Raw genomic sequence first — 16,279 nt, 5'->3', positions numbered from 1 at the left:
ACTCTCTTCGAGCAATCATGTTAACTGCATCAGTAACATCTGTCCCTTGCAGTCTTGACTCCTGATTCGGAGGTAGCATCTTCTTCTAGGCGATTAGCAAGCTTTTCTTGCAGAATGGAATCTGCAGCCTTAAGGAATAATTCAATCTTCTGACCTTCCATACTTTATTGGTCTTCAGTATCAAGTTGTCCAAATTTACTTTCAAATTCATGGTATAGAGTTGTTGCAGCTAAACCTTTGTTGGGTATTTGAACCCATTCAATGAAACTTTTCTTCGTCATAAGGCCAGAGTCTTCTAAGAAGAATTCTTCGCGTAGGGTTTTTTTGAATGCAGCCCAATCTACATCTTGTTGGAAAAGACCATGGATTCTTTCTTGAAGACCATGCTTGGCTAGTCTGGCAAAATAACGGCTCCATGCATGTTGCGGTACACCAAAGAAGAGCATTTTCTCAACATACAAACGAATGAAAACAGAGACATTTTGGACATTAAATTGTTTTGATTCATGCCCAGCTTCCTCTAGGGCCTTGATAGATGTGGAATCAATCTTCTCTTCTTCTTGCCTTTGTTGTTTTTGTTGTAACATTTGGATTTGTTGTTGTTGAGTCTGCTGCAGTATGCGCACCAATTGTTGTAGAGTATCTCCTGAAGAATCCCCCATCTTGGAGTTCTCTTACACCGACCTTTACATCGGGTTCATCAATGTCGTAGCGCATAGGGTTGAATGTCACCACAAGGGTTTGGCAAGAGAAGAATGTATGGGGATTCAAGAGCTTAAACTCTAGAGATGGTAGAGATAAGAGAAGGGTTGAAGGTTTCAAGCCAAGTTCTTGAAGATAAGTGATAGGAGGGTAAAGGTAGATTCAAGGAGAGAAGTAGACATAAGAGAAGGGGTTCGAAGAGATTAAAGATGTAGAAGAATACTTCAAAAAATAATAAGAAAATATAGAAGAATACTAACAGAGATGAAGCCTGTTAGTTTCTTTCAGCATTATGAGAAAATATAACTCTAATAGACAAAAACGTGTACAAAATAATACCTTCCTCTATGCTGCCCAAATCACCAATCTGATCCTTCCAATGGCTCTAAAAGGGGATTTAAATACCATGACACCTGGCCATAATCCTGTCAGATCACTCCTTCTTCATCTCCCACTTTCGGAGTGCTGTTCACTGCTTAAAAACAGCGATCGCGCATCGCACAATTTTGCTAATCTCTCTTTTTACATAAAATCCTCTCAAATTAGCTAAAAGCTGCATGCTTTCTTTTACATGTCATCCTAATCTAGAAGTTGTCTATAGTTTTGTAGATTTTTTTACCAGAGGTAATATCTAGAATATTAAAAATTGACTAAAATCTAATATTTTTGAACCATAGACACTAACACTAATGTCTAAAATGGCATTGGCTCTCTAAATCTAAAAGGAAGCCACACTCTAGATTTTTTTACACGGTGTGCGCGTAGCGGCACGATAGCGGTCTCCACAGTATTTAGCAGTGGAATACATAGTAAGGAACTCTACAAGGCCTTGGCAGGGAACTCGAGCCTACAGAGAGATGCACTAGCTAGGGCCTTTCAAGAGGCCATACGAGTGGTGTCGAGACCTAAAAAAAGCCTGACATTGGCTCCAAGGCACTAGCCAGTCACCTAAAATCACCCAACACGGCCTCACAGCTAGGAGCATCTAAGAACTTTTTGCGTTTGTAGTGTTTTTCATAGTCCAACAAATAGCTCTTTTCCCCACTCCTCAAAGAGAGTCCCTATACATGTTGGTGTTATACACCACATAGCATACACACGGAGAGCACCCTCGATTGATCACTATGGCTCCACTATGGCTTTCCTACACCTCAATGATTTGCCCTGAGATACTCCCTGAACATAAAACACTTTCGAAACAAAGTCCACTCTTTTGATAAATTGATCCAAGAGATGATATATAAACCTCACCATATAAACCCCAAGGAACTCAATATCTAGCTCTATGGCTTGGGATACCTCATACTCTCAGCATCGGGCCAATACTCCTTTCGGATCATGTAGCTACTTCAAAATGCAAAACCTTGCGGGGATTAAATGGAGAGTCAAACGAATTCCAATCAACAAACCAAGACTTGCATTTGGCTTCTAGGCATCAAACCCCATCGAGGAAAACTCCAACTTATCAATCCGCAACCATTTCATTTTGCATGAAATTTTGGTCTTTTACGGCGTCTCGGGCTCTTTTCCACTTCAAAATTTGTCTCTAAAATTTGCTCTCAAATGGACTACTAGCTCAAGGAGAGAAGCTCTTGGAGCTCTAATCAAGACAAATCTAATTATAGATCCCTAGAAAGGGTCACAACATCTAGTGAATGGTCAGTCCCCAAGCACCCAAGATAAAGGGAAAAGAGTTTACTAGAGAGAGCTAGCATAAATGAAGATGGAGCTAGCTAGACTGCAAGAGATGGTAAGGAGACCTATGTGCCCACATGTCCAAAGTGTGCATTGTGGCAGAAATCACCTCCCAGCAAAGTGTCAAGACCCTTGGTGGTCTCGGCCTTGTGCCGATTGTGGTAGGTTTGGTCATGATGCCATGCATTGCAAACTTCCATACTCGCAGCCTTACAACCACGCATACCTAGGGAGTCAGCCACCATTGAACTTCTTTGGGAGGGGAGCCCCATTAGCTCTTCCAACACCTAATGATGCAAAACTAGTCATCCCCATGATGGAAATTAATCCCACATGCATACCAAGGCTATGCGGGTCTTTTGTAACCCACCCATTGAGCGATGCACCACCAGTCCACTACGTGCAGGAGCCAAATGATAAAGAGGCATATGTGAACCCTTATATCTCATACAATGAAGAGGGCAATCCAATCCTTATGGACTATCTACCACTGCCAGTGATGGCGTTAGGTAGAGGTAGAGGTAGAGGCTTAGGAGGGTAGACCCAAGAGCCGATTGCCTGTTGGACTTGCGATCACTTGGGGCACATTTCATCGCACTACCCCAAGAGGGAGCAAGCCAACCGAGAAAAGGTTGACCTCGCGCCGAGTGTGGAATTACACATCTATTTGCCAATTGCCTTAGATAGAAACCATCCTCTAGTTTGGTGATTGTGCCATCAGTACTACCATTGGGGCTGTTCGGAGTTGAAACACTCAAAGGAGAGGCTACGCCCATCCTATAGCGTGTTATGACCCAAGCATAGACAAGGTGGGCCGGCATGTCACTGCTAGGGCCTAGCAACCTAAACGCACTCTCAATGGGAAAGAAAAGCGATAGAAAAAGAAAGAAGAAAAGTGAAGCAAAGGTCACGCTTAAAATTGAGAGTGCCACAACACTACCCATAAGGAAGAAAGTCATGGACATAGAGACAGAAACATCCGCTCCTCCGAATACTGCAAAAAAAGGAAGTGCTACGTTCGGGGAGTACCCCAATTCAAAGTGCCAACTCTAAGCCATAGAAAAAGTGAGAAGTGGGTGAGAGAAGCCCAAGAACACTTAAAAGACGTTGAGCCCATCTTGGAGGATGAAATCAATGATCTCTCTAGTGTGAGCATATTGGTTTCACCTATGCAACTAAAGTCAAGAGACATCACTACACCTCAAGCAATGCCAAGTAGACAGAGTTTGAATGCCAGGGCTTGCAAGCTAGCCAAGGCCATTGGCCAAGGAGCGTAGAATCAGAAGATAAGCAAGCAACAAGCAATCTTCTTATGACACTAGTAACCACCTAGTGACTTTGAGCTTAGGAGACCTACTTAGGCAGCATCTGACACTATGGCAAGAGTTGAAACAGTGGGTGGAAAGGTCATTTCAACAAGAGGTAGTTGACTTGCGTGACCATGACACAAGAGGTAGTTGACTTGCGTGACCATGACACAATGACACAAATACCGAGCTTGAATCTACACTTAGTGCCCAAGTCCTTACATGTCAACACTTTCTAGGAAGGCATAGAGATGCATGCAGTATTGCTAGTCCTAGCACTAGGAGACACAACAAGGAAAGGAATCGTAGACATGGGGGCAGGAGTTAGTGTGCTTAGCCAGAAGATAATCTAGGCTCAGGGTGACCCGCCTATTGAGAACGCTAGGTTTAGTGTCATGTTGGCCAATGGGATGAAGGTCAAACCATTTGGAGTGCTAAAAAATTGGCCATTGAAGATCACAAGGGTCCGATTCTCAATAGACTTCATTGTCATGAAGGGAGTCGACTACGATATCCTGCTAGACCAATCATAGATGTGAAATGCACAAGTCATAGAAGACTGGGGCAACGGTCTAATCTTCTTAGAAAATCAAATTAAAGTAGTGAGGGTAGAAATGGACACCTAAAAGACTACACTACTTGGCCTCGACACCATCTCAGCTTTGCTGAAGGGTGACACTCAAGTTAGAAAATCTTACAGACCACTAATGAAGTATATCCCCTGCCCTAAGGATGAGCATGATTAGATACACATATTAGCCACTATCAATCTACCTTTCTTAGACATTGAGGAAATAGAACAAGCTGCTAATGCAATTGGTGAGTGACCAAGACAAACCCTCAGTGCTACTATGCATGATGGCTAGAAACCCTAGTGAATGGTCCACCCCTATCGCATTCCATATCCCCAAAAACAAGTGAGAGCTCCATGAGATCTTAGAGCACTTGGCAGATGAGCTAGCTGGCAACCCAGTTGTTGCTAACCTCAAACCCCTCAAGGAGCTACTGGACAAACCCAAGTGGAGATGGACCAAGGTGCACGATCTAAACTTGATGTACAATTGGGCCTTAGTCACCAATGAGAAAGAAACGGAGCATCAAGGCTTAAGAGGTGACAAGCAGTCGAATGAGGGCAATTCAGATGATGAGTATGAAGACTACAACTCTATGAATGAGGATGGTGCAGAGGAGATCGACACCATAGAATACAACATGGATGGTCGAGTGATTGAGAAAATTAGATTAGACTCAAAGCCATAGAGTGCCAACACATCTAGAATCGAAAGAGGATTTTTCAGAACTGAGTGTGATTGCACTTGGCTAGACCATGTAGGGGTGATAGACTATGAGGAAGCAGGGTTAGTTTAACCACATGCCATGCCACTATTGAGAATGGAGTCACCGTCATTAGGGCTAAAACCACTAGGAGACACCCTATTCTAGCAAAGATGGAGAGTTTTATTTTGAGTCAGAAGTAAGCTCAAACAAGGACCCCAAGATACCTCAACTCCATAGCGCAAAACACACCAAGGGAGAGCTACCTATCCACGTGAGGCGTGGGTGGTTGAAGGAGGAAAGGAAGAGACAAAACTAGGGAGTTGGACGCTAGAGAACAAAAAAAACTTCAAGACCTACCAAGATGATTCATGAAATTCAAGAAAGGAAATAGGGTAGTGATCTTGCTAAGAGCCAAATGACAAGGGCAAGCAAGCACACTTATAAAGGGACCTACCAAAGTAAAAGAGGTTAATTTGGTTGAGGAAGGAGATATGCCCTGATTGGTCTTTATAGCTTATGAATTGAGTGAGCAAGAAAAATCAAGACTCATTGCTTTCCTACTAGAGTACATAGACATCTTCTCTTGGTCACTGAAAGGAGTGTATCCAAGTATGGTGGCTCATAACATCCCCATGACACCTGATGCAATGTCGGTCAAGTAGCGATCATATCCAATGAATCCTAAACATGCTCAAGTGGTCAAGGAGGAGATATACAAACTCTTAAGAGCAAGATTCATCTATGAAATTGAGCACACGAGCTGGGTTTCGCCCATTGTATTCGTCATAAACAATAACAGAAAAATCAAAGTGTGCATTGACTATAAGAAAGTCAATGCTGCTACGAAGAGAGACAACTATACATTGTCGTACACTGAGCACATGCTCAAAAGAGTAGCTGGAAAGAAATTCTATAGTTTTATGGACGACTTCTCATGTTACAATCAGGTGCAAGTGGATCCTGATGATAGGCATAAGACCACATTCGCCACCAAATGGGGTGTCTTTGCCTACATAGTCATGCTCTTTGGGCTGACTAATGCACCGGCCACATTTCAATGGCTCATGTGTACCATCTTCAAGGGCATGCTTTGGTGGGAGTTAGAAGTGTTTTTTGGTGACCTATGTGTTCACTCGAGTTGGAAAGAACACCTAAACAAACTCTACGAAATCTTTGAACAATGCAGACTATATCATCTCTCGTTGAATCCCCTTAAGTGTGAGTTTTGGGTGAAGCATGGATGCATCCTAGGGCACGTTGTATACAAGAATGGCATTGCCACCACTGACTTCTCAAAAGTTAGGGTGATTGTTGAGCTTCCACCTCCAACCAACTACAAGGGAGTTTAGTGCTTCCTAGGGCATATAGGGTACTATTGATGATTTGTATTGAACTATGCATTAATCGCTAGACCACTCTACAAATCACTGATAATATTCAAATGGACTGAGAAATACTAACATACATACGAAGAATTAAAGAGGGATTTGACAATTGTGCCAATACTATGAGCCCCAGATTGGACCATAACCTTCCATGTCCACATTGACGCCTCGAAGTTTGCCATGGGAGTAGTGTTGTGCTAGCTTGACAAACACAATTTAGACTATCTCGTGAGTTTTACTAGTAAACAACTCACGGACACCGAAATGAATTATTCCACTATGGAGAGAGAAGATTTTTCCATGGTGTTTGTTGTGAAGAAATTTTGGCATTATTTGTTGGCTACGCCTTTTACTTTCTTTGTCAACCATCAAGATTTGCTCTATCTTGTTAATAAACCTTGTGCTATAGGACACATTGCTTGATGGTTACTTTTGATGTTAGAATTTGACTTCTCTATGGTTGTGCGCAAGAGAAAACAACATTACATGGCTAACCACATGCCCCGCATACCCAAGAGAAGTCACCACTGATGGACAGGGTATCGCCCAATGATTTGCTAGATGCAAATATCTTTAATCTATATGGTGAGAAAGATTTGTTTAGAGATGACTTGATGCTATATTGGGTAGATGACATAGTCCAAGTTCTTGAATATGGACTACCTGAAAGACCCCTTTTCAACTTAGGCTACTCATCCTTAAGATGCAACCCTATCAATTTACAGTGGGGCAACTTTATAGGTTGGGGCAAGATGGCTTACTATGTAGATACATGTGTGAGCGTGAAATGCATGATGTACTTGTTGCAGAAGCACACAATGGAATTGTTGGAGGACACTTCAACAATGGAGACGCGACAACCCACAAGGTGCTGCAGTCTCAACTGTGGTGGCCTACACTTTTCTAAGACGTAGCGTGATTTATAAAGCACTATGATGAATGCCAATGGACCAAGGTACCTGTTCGCAATGACAATATGGATTTGACTCCAAATATTGCAAGATAGCCTTTGAAAAATGGGAAAGAATGAGTCACTAGAAAGCATAGACTACATATCACTAGAAAGCATGAGTCACTAGAAAGAATGATGCTAGAAACACATCTAAGTTCTTGTGGAAGCAGGTGATCTTGCAATTTGGCTGCCCCATTGAGCTAGTTAGTGATCAAGGCATGCATTTCATCAATGAAGTGATTGCTCACCTCCTATCTATCTTTCTGATCGTACATAAAAAATTCTCATCTTACTACCCTCAAATGAATGGCCAAGCAGAATCTACGAATAAGATATTAGTAAATGTCTTGACCAAAGTTGTATCTACTTTGCACAATGACTGGGATAACAAGTTGATGGCAACCTTGTGGGCCTATCAAATAGCCTATAAAACAGCTATAGGACAGGCTCCCTTTAGGTTGACCTATGGAGCTGATGCCATTTTATCAATAGAATTCTTTATTCCTAGCATGAGAGTGGCCACTCATGAGAGATGGAATGGGAAGGTGGTATGGACAAAAAGCCTAGTTGAGCTAGAATACTATTGAAGACTCGACTTCTAGCTACCCATGCACTAATTTGCGAGAAGGCATGTGTGATGTAAGAGCTAGTTTGACAAGCATGTCAAGCAGCGAGACTTTGATCAGGGTGACCTCATGTTATTATACTAAGTGAAAGGCCACAAGCAAAATATGCAATTTAGGGTATTGGGGCCTTTTCCAGTTTGCGCAATTAGCCAAACTGGCAATGTAGAGCTCGAGACCCTACATGGAGAGGGCATAGGCTTCTTTAATAGTAGCCATATAAAGAAGTACTACCCTCCCATACATCCACTACACGAGCCTCCCATGCTAAAGTCCCCTGTGAAAGTTTGAGTTGCCACAATCACAGAGTTTGAAGATGATGATGAAAAAGTAGTAAAATTGGCTTACCTCCACATAACAATCACTACCCAATGAGCACATACTTTTGACACATTGATCGATGATGGAGGCAATTTCAACATCTCAACTCATAATCATTGGTGGGCTCAAATTGGTTGACCACAACTACAGCCCATGAGCACTACACTCATTTCTTTTTGGGGTCTATTGGTAGACTTAGATTCCAAATTAGGTTCAACTTATTATTTTGTTCCCTCACCTTATCTTTTTTTTGTATGTTATCAATATGTTATATCTTTTTTTTTAACTAATCCTCATAATATTTCCAAAATGTGAAACCTAGATGGTATATATTAAGTAGTAGAAATAGGGTCTCTAACTCAAAGGGGAGCCACTATTAAATACTTGAAAAAACGAGTACTTGCTTTGACAAATTTTTTGTCTCTTATTATTATACACGGTTTTAAAATAACTAGGTAAGGGAAACAAAAAAGTATATCAAAATCACATATATAAAAGTGATATAAAAAAGGCTAAACTAACTCTTCAATAATTTTTTATTGATCAATTGAAAAGTAATCGTAGGACCATTCTTTGTATTTTAGGGTTGGTGATACAAAATAAGAGTTGCACAAAATGCTAAGGTAATACCTGAAAGGTGAGAAGGATCGAAGCTTGCACGCGAGCTATGGCAGGAGAGCAAGAGCAAGAAAGAGAGAGACAAGAAATGGGAACTCCAACAGTCACAATGTGTGACCGGGCCTTCCTTTATTCAAACTGTCACTAAAAGAATAATGAATAAAGTGACGTGACGGGCACCTGCCACCTGTAGTGTGCAGTGGCGGGTATTGTCAATGTAGTAATACACGGGGCGGCACGGCGGAGGCGCCTTTACCCCCAACAACCTCCCACTTAAAGGTGAATCTGCCCTAGTGAGAGAGAAAAGAAAAAGAAAAGACAGTACAAATGTACATAGGTACAAGGGATGAGGAAAGGCGACATCTCATCTAACGCCCATCAACCTCCTGAGGAAGGCAAAGCGCTCAGTAATGAGGCTCTTCGTGAGCAGATCTGCAGGATTCTCGTCAGTGGAGATCTTGACAAGGTCAACAGACCTGTCCTCCACGACACCACGTATGAAGTGATACCTCACCTCAATGTGTTTCGTCTTCTCATGGAAGACCGGATTCTTAACCAACTGAATGGCACTCATAGAATCCAAATGCAGTGTAGGTGTAGCATCAATCCCAAGGTCAGCAACTAGATGGCCTAACCATATGGCCTCCTTGCAAGCCTCAGTGGCTGCAACATACTCGGCCTCAGTGGTAGACAAAGCCATACACTTCTGAACCCTGGACATCCAAGAGACAGCCCCTCCAGCATAGGTGAATACATAGCCAGAAGTGGACTTCCTACTATCTGCATGTCCTGCATAATCGGAGTCAATGTACCCCACGACCCCTGTATCCTAGCTGCCATAGCAAATACACATATCTACTGTGCCCTTCAGGTACCTCATGATACCCTTCACGGCATCCCAATGTCTGCTGCCAAGTGTAGCCATATAGCGTGCCACAACACCAACTGCATGTGCAATAGCTGGACGAGTGGCTATCATGGCATACATCAAACTGCCCACGGCTGAAGCATAAGGGATCTTGGCCATCTCGGCCCTCTGCTCATCTGTCTGCGGATAATCGGCCTGTGATACCTTCACATAAGAAGGTAATGGACAGCCAATAGGCTTTACGTCCTGCATGCAGAAGCGCTCAAGGACTTTATGAATGTACTCCTGCTGTGAGAGATACAAAAGCCCCTGATGTCTATCGCGCTTAATGCGCATCCCAAGTATATGTGAGGCCTGTCCCAAATCCTTCATCTCAAAGCTCTTCTTCAACTGAGATTTAAGAGCATCTATCTCACCATGAGCTTTCCCTACTATCAGCATATCATCAACATAGAGTACCAAGATAAGCAAACTGCCATCACGGGTTTTCTTCTGTAAAGACACGGATCCATAGCACTCCTGTTGTAGCCCTGTGACTGCATAAAGGCATCAAACTTATGATACCATTCCCTAGGTTTCTGCTTTAAGTCATACAAGCTCTTCTTCAACTTGCACACTAGGTACTCCCTGCCAGGTTCTGCAAAGCCCTTAGGCTGATCCATATAGATCTCATCATGCAAGTCCCCATGTAGGAAAGCCGTCTTGACATCCATCTGATATAGATCTAAGTCAAGCTGTGCAACCAAACCCAAGACTAAGTGCAGGGTGGTCATCTTAACCACACGAGAGAAGACCTCATCAAAGTCCACACCATGTTCCTGCTTAAAACCCTTTGCTACCAATCTAGCCTTGTATGCCGGCTTGGGGTGTCCAGGGGTACTTTTCAGCTTGTACATCCACTCGCATGGCAAAGCCTTCTTGCCCTTAGGCAAGGCAACCAAATCCCAAGTCTCATTCTTATGCAAGGAGTCTATCTCAGACCGCATAGCCCTCTCCCAGGAGTGACTGTCACCCCTGCGCATAGCCTCATCATAAGTGAAAGGCTCTCCTGCATCTGTAACCAAAACATAATGCATAGAGGGCTGAAATCTGTTAGGTGGATGTCTGTCTCTAGCAGACCATCTCACCGCAGGCTCTGCTGCATGTCTAACTGTCTGTCCAACACCTTGGCCCTGTGGAGGAACTGCTGTAGGCTGTACTACTAGCTGTGCTAGAGCTCTAGGCTCCTCCTGAAAGATCACTCTGCGGATCTCAACCACCTTCTCAGGCTGCCTGTGCATCTTGTCTTCATGGAAGACGACATCATGGCTGTGTACTATTTTCCGTACCTGCGGATCCCATAGGCGATAGCCCATCTCTCCTGACTCACCATAGCCAAGGAATATGCATTTAATGCTCTTTGGATCCAATTTACTCCTCTTGTCCTTGGGCACATGGCAGAATGCCTCACATACAAAGACACGGAGATGCGCATAAGAGGGTGGCTTACCAGCCCAAACTTCCTTTGCAACCTGGAAATCCAATCCACTAGAAGACGATCGGTTTATGACATGCACTCCCGTACTAACTGCCTCAGCCCAAAAACTCTGGGGTAGGCCTGCATGGCTAAGCATAGAGCGCACACGCTCCTGAATAGTCCTGTTCATGCACTCAGCCAAACCATTCTGGGGTGGGGTGTAAGGGGCGGTCAACTGATGCTTAATACCCCTGTCATCACAAAACTGCTCAAAAGCACGTGAGACATATTCTCCCCCATTGTCAGTCGTAAGGCATTTCAGCCTATACCCAGTCTGGTTCTCAACAAGAGCAAGCCATCTCTAAAAAATTGCCAAGACATCGGACTTTTGCTTTATGGGATAAGCCCACACTTTCCTAGAAAAATCATCAATGAAGGTAACAAAGTACTTCGCGCCACCCATAGACATGCAAGGCATAGGCCCACAAACATCGGAATGCACTAATGCCAAGGGCTCACTCATGCGTGGCCTACCCGATTTCTTATGCGTAGACCTATTCTGCTTACCATAAAGACAATGATCACACGAGTCAAAACGTGCATAGTCCAAAGGCGGAAGATACTGCAAACCAGATAACATTTTCATTCCCTTCAAAGACATATGCCCCAAACGGGCATGCCAAAGTGATACATGTGGGATAGAGCTTACTGCCAAAACATGGTCTACAGAAGTCCCAGATACAACAAGAGGATAGAGGCTGCCAGCCTTGGCGCCTCTAGCAAGCACAAGTCTGCCTTTGGTAATTTTCCAGGCAGAATCCCCAAAACAGACATGAAACCTTGCATCATCCAACTGTCCTGCAGACATAAGACTGCGCGTAAGCGCAGGTACATGACGTACATCCCTGAACAAAAAGGAACTGCCATTGGAAAACTGCAAACAACTGAATATCTCCACAGCCCACAATATCAAGAGACCTGTCATCTCCAAGTCTGACTGATCCAGATACAATACGGTAAGAGTGAAACCACTCACGGTAAGGCATCACATGGAAGGATGCACCTGAATCCAATAACTAGCACTGTGCATACATACTAGATGTCTCAGTCAAGTGTGAAGCATCAGAAGAACTAGCTGCAAGTATAAACTCATCACCACCATCGGACTCCTCAGTCTGCGTGACATTAATTTCCTCAATCTTGACGCTGGACTTCGCAGATACTATGCTGCGACGATCAGAGGACTTCTCTTGCACTTTATCTTTCCCCTTATCCTTGCGCTTCTCATTGCGCAACTCATGACACTGTGGTCTAATATGGCCCTTTTTCCCACAATAATGACAAGTGACATTTGCATTGCGCCCATGTGACTTACTACGCGACTTGCCACGAGATTTAGACCGACCCTTCTGCGAGTCACGCCCTCGGCCATTACCACGGTCATACCTGTCATTCCTGCCTCTAACTGTCAAAGCATGACTACCACGAGAGGCATCCAAGTTTTTGCGATTCACCTCTTTCTGAAGAAGAGCACTCTCAACATCTGCCAATTTTAGAGTAGCACTAGAGGCACAAAGAGCAGTGCGGAATACATCCCATGACTCATTCAGAGTCCCAAGCAAGAAAAGAGGAGTTACTTCCTCTCCAAAGGTGATATCCTACGAAGTCAGGTTCTTCAGTATAGCATGGAACTGGCTCAAGTGAGCAGACATAGTCACATTATCCTTCATGCGCAGATCCATAAGCTGCTTCAACCAGTACATCTGACTTGCCGGACTTTTCTTATCATAAAGATTCTTGATCTTATTCCATAGATCCCATGCACTCTGTGCTTCCTCAAATACATTATAATGTACCTGTTCAGTGAGAGACAATACAATCGTGGACTTGCATAGCTCATCAAGTTCAAGCCAGTCGTCATTGTCCATAGTTTCAGGCTACTCCCCACTCAACCGAAGTGGCTTAATCTGAGATTTCTGCACCAAAACCTGCCATATTTGACTCTTCCAGTAAGATTAGTTGGTACCATCCAACTTTGTAATGTTAAAGATGGCACTATCATGCGAAGATGACGCCATTATGCAGGCTGGAAATGCCCAAACAGTCCAAAATTGCTTGTTGTTTTATTGCAGAAACTGCCCAAAAATGACCAAAACGGGGTCCAAAGGGCGAGCAAAGTGTGCCAAAAGTTGCTGCCCACTTAGTACTAGGTGCGGTACACCAAATCAAGATATTTCAGCATGAAAAGTACACCTTAGTCCACCAATAAGTGCTTGCTGTAATAAATTGCAGGTATGCAGTCTAGAGAGCAAACTGTCCCAAAATAGGATCCAATGTCAAGCAAACAATGCTAGGTCCAAAGCTGGCATGAAATGGACATAAGCAAGGCCAATGACAGTGAAAAGAACATGATCTCAACACCGAAGCATGTCAAAATAACATCTGCCAGTGAAAGGCACACCCCCAGACACTCTAGGCAAAGTGTTCCTGTAACTGCCAAAACTTGACACAAATAGGTGTCTGCTCAAAGAGAAAGATCCAAATATGAGACTCAGCTCATAAGCATCTTGTGAACCAAGATTACATTAATGCATATCCATAAAGATCGGAGTAAGATCCCAAAGTCTCAATGCGTATGTAGTTGCTCAAGACATAAACTGCTCCAAATACATGTAAGTGCTCCAATAGCATGCAACTGTCAAAGGTCAAGCAAGCATGTAAAATGCTCCCACTAGCACAAAAGACGTACAAAGCGAGCTCAGAAGCTCAAACCACCCAAGAGAAAGCACCAGTGATAAGTGACCTTGTCAATGCATCAAGCGCATCCAAGAGAGCATGACATACATGAAGCACCGGTCGTATTAACCATGAAGTAATACATAAGCCCAAATAAGCTCTCGGTCAACTCAATGACATCCAAATAGCAACCAAGATCAGTGATCAAGTAAGCCGGGAATGCTCAAATACATCCAAATCCAAGCTCCAAATGTCGATATGGCATACACGAACCAAATAGCATATGTCACGAACCAAAGCATGTAATGCAAAAGCCTAACTGTCAAGCAGAGACATGAGGCATAGGCGGTCCACGAGCATGCCAAGTCATCCAAATGCCAGTGAAGATGGAGCTAATGCGAAGCTCAAAAGCATCCCATAATCTCATACATATGCTCCAAGTCGTCCCCAAATGTCAGAGACATCATGCCAAAGCTCAAAGCATACATTCGGTATCGGTAGGTAAGTGCCAAAGCATGTAAAGTACCTTCAGCCCACTGTTATTCCAACATGTATTTACTGTTCTAAACAGTAGATTTCAGCCCCGTATTCAAGCCAAAATCGCTCCAAGTCATCCCCAAATGTCAGAGACATCATGCCAAAGCTCAAAGCATACATCCGATATCGGTAGGTAAGTGCCAAAGCATGTAAAGTACCTTCAGCCCACTGTTATTCCAGCATGTATTTATTGTTCTAAATAGTAGATTTCAGCCCTGAATTCAAGCCAAAATCATGGTCAAACCAAATGCATACATCCCCAATACATCCGGGTAGGAAGTAGACCGCATACGGGCATCAAATAGCTCCAATGGAATGAGGCATAAGCAACAAATGTCAGTGTCAGGGGTGCTGCCCTGTTTCCAACACTGTTATGAAGTAAATGATAGTTTCAAAACTGAGAATGATCAGCTCCCAACCTCAATGTCAAGCCAAATCATCAAAATGACATCCAAAAATGGCTCAAATGCCCTCCAAATAGGCCAATGATGAGTGCTCCATGAGCAACAAAGCATTCAGCTGTAAAATGTGGAGGTCAAAGTCTGAAAATGGGTACCATATTTAGCGTGTTGAGGCCTGGAGTGCTGCTTTAATCAAGTGGCTGAATGTTGAGTGTGGGGGGCTCAATGATGGCCCAAGGTAGGCACATACCAAGCCATGAAGGCCCAATGCAAAGGGGAGGGAAGATATGAGCTATGGAGCTCAAGAAGAGTGGCTGCCCTTTGTTCCTGCCCTGTTTCAAACTGAGAATACACTCAAATGCCTGCAAATGCTGAAGCAATACCTCAAGGGCAAGGCCCTGATGAAGCTCAAGAAGGCCGGGATGGAGCTCGGGAAGCCGGGGAGAGTCGGGAGCTCAAGAGGTCAGCTATGGCTACCGAGATGGAGACCCAATGCGTGAAGCGAGTCGATGCGAAGGTTAGGAAGCACCGAGTCAAGCTCGAGCAAGAGAATGCCAAGCTCTGATACCAGCTGAAAGGTGAGAAGGATCGAAGCTTGCACACGAGCTATGGCAGGAGAGCAAGAGCAAGAAAGAGAGAGACAAGAAATGGGAACTCCAACAGTCACAATGTGTGATCGGGCCTTCCTTTATTCAAACTGTCACTAAAAGAATAAAGAATAAAGTGACGTGACGGGCGCCCACCACCTGCAGTGTGCAGTGGCGGGTACTGTCAGTGTAGTAATACACGGGGCGACACAGCAGAGGCGCCTTTACCCCCAACAATACCAAACTCTTTGGTTGGATAGGAGTTGGATTCTACTATTCTATCAATAAGCATTACAACAAATAAAATCAAAACATTTATAGATTCTACATAAATGAGAAATTGTGTGGTGGTGCCTACAAAATCAACATTTGCTATAAGGTGAAATGAGGATATATAAGTAAAAATCAATCTTGACACGAAAGCAAAATGAATTACATTAGCAAATGATACTACCTGATGGAATATCAAATTCTACTAGGATGAACATTTCTGATAGGTGCTAACCAAACCTACTTAAGAAAATAGAAATGCTTCACTTTCCAAGGCAAACTATCACAATATTTGATAAAAAAGGAAGGGTTTACTTTTTAAGAGCTCAATAGTTGCTTAAGATCAACGATATTCTTTTCACTCATGAAAAACTACACAATCATGAAAAACTACTTGTTTAGAGTCTAATAAAGGAGAATGGAGTAGATCTCTTCACCAAAAATTGTGCAAAGGATCTCTTTGAATCCATCTTCAAAGATTGGCTATTGGGCAGAGGATGTAGTTCACTTGCAGCAGCAGAGTAGATGGACATTGAGGGGGGC

The sequence above is a fragment of the Lygodium microphyllum genome, chromosome 11 (genome assembly GCF_053477565.2).
Source record: "Lygodium microphyllum isolate KBCC chromosome 11, Lygodium_microphyllum_v1.1.10, whole genome shotgun sequence".
Lineage (NCBI taxonomy): Eukaryota > Viridiplantae > Streptophyta > Polypodiopsida > Schizaeales > Lygodiaceae > Lygodium > Lygodium microphyllum.
The sequence above is the reverse complement of the archived record's forward strand: the minus strand, read 5'-3'. Positions refer to the sequence as shown.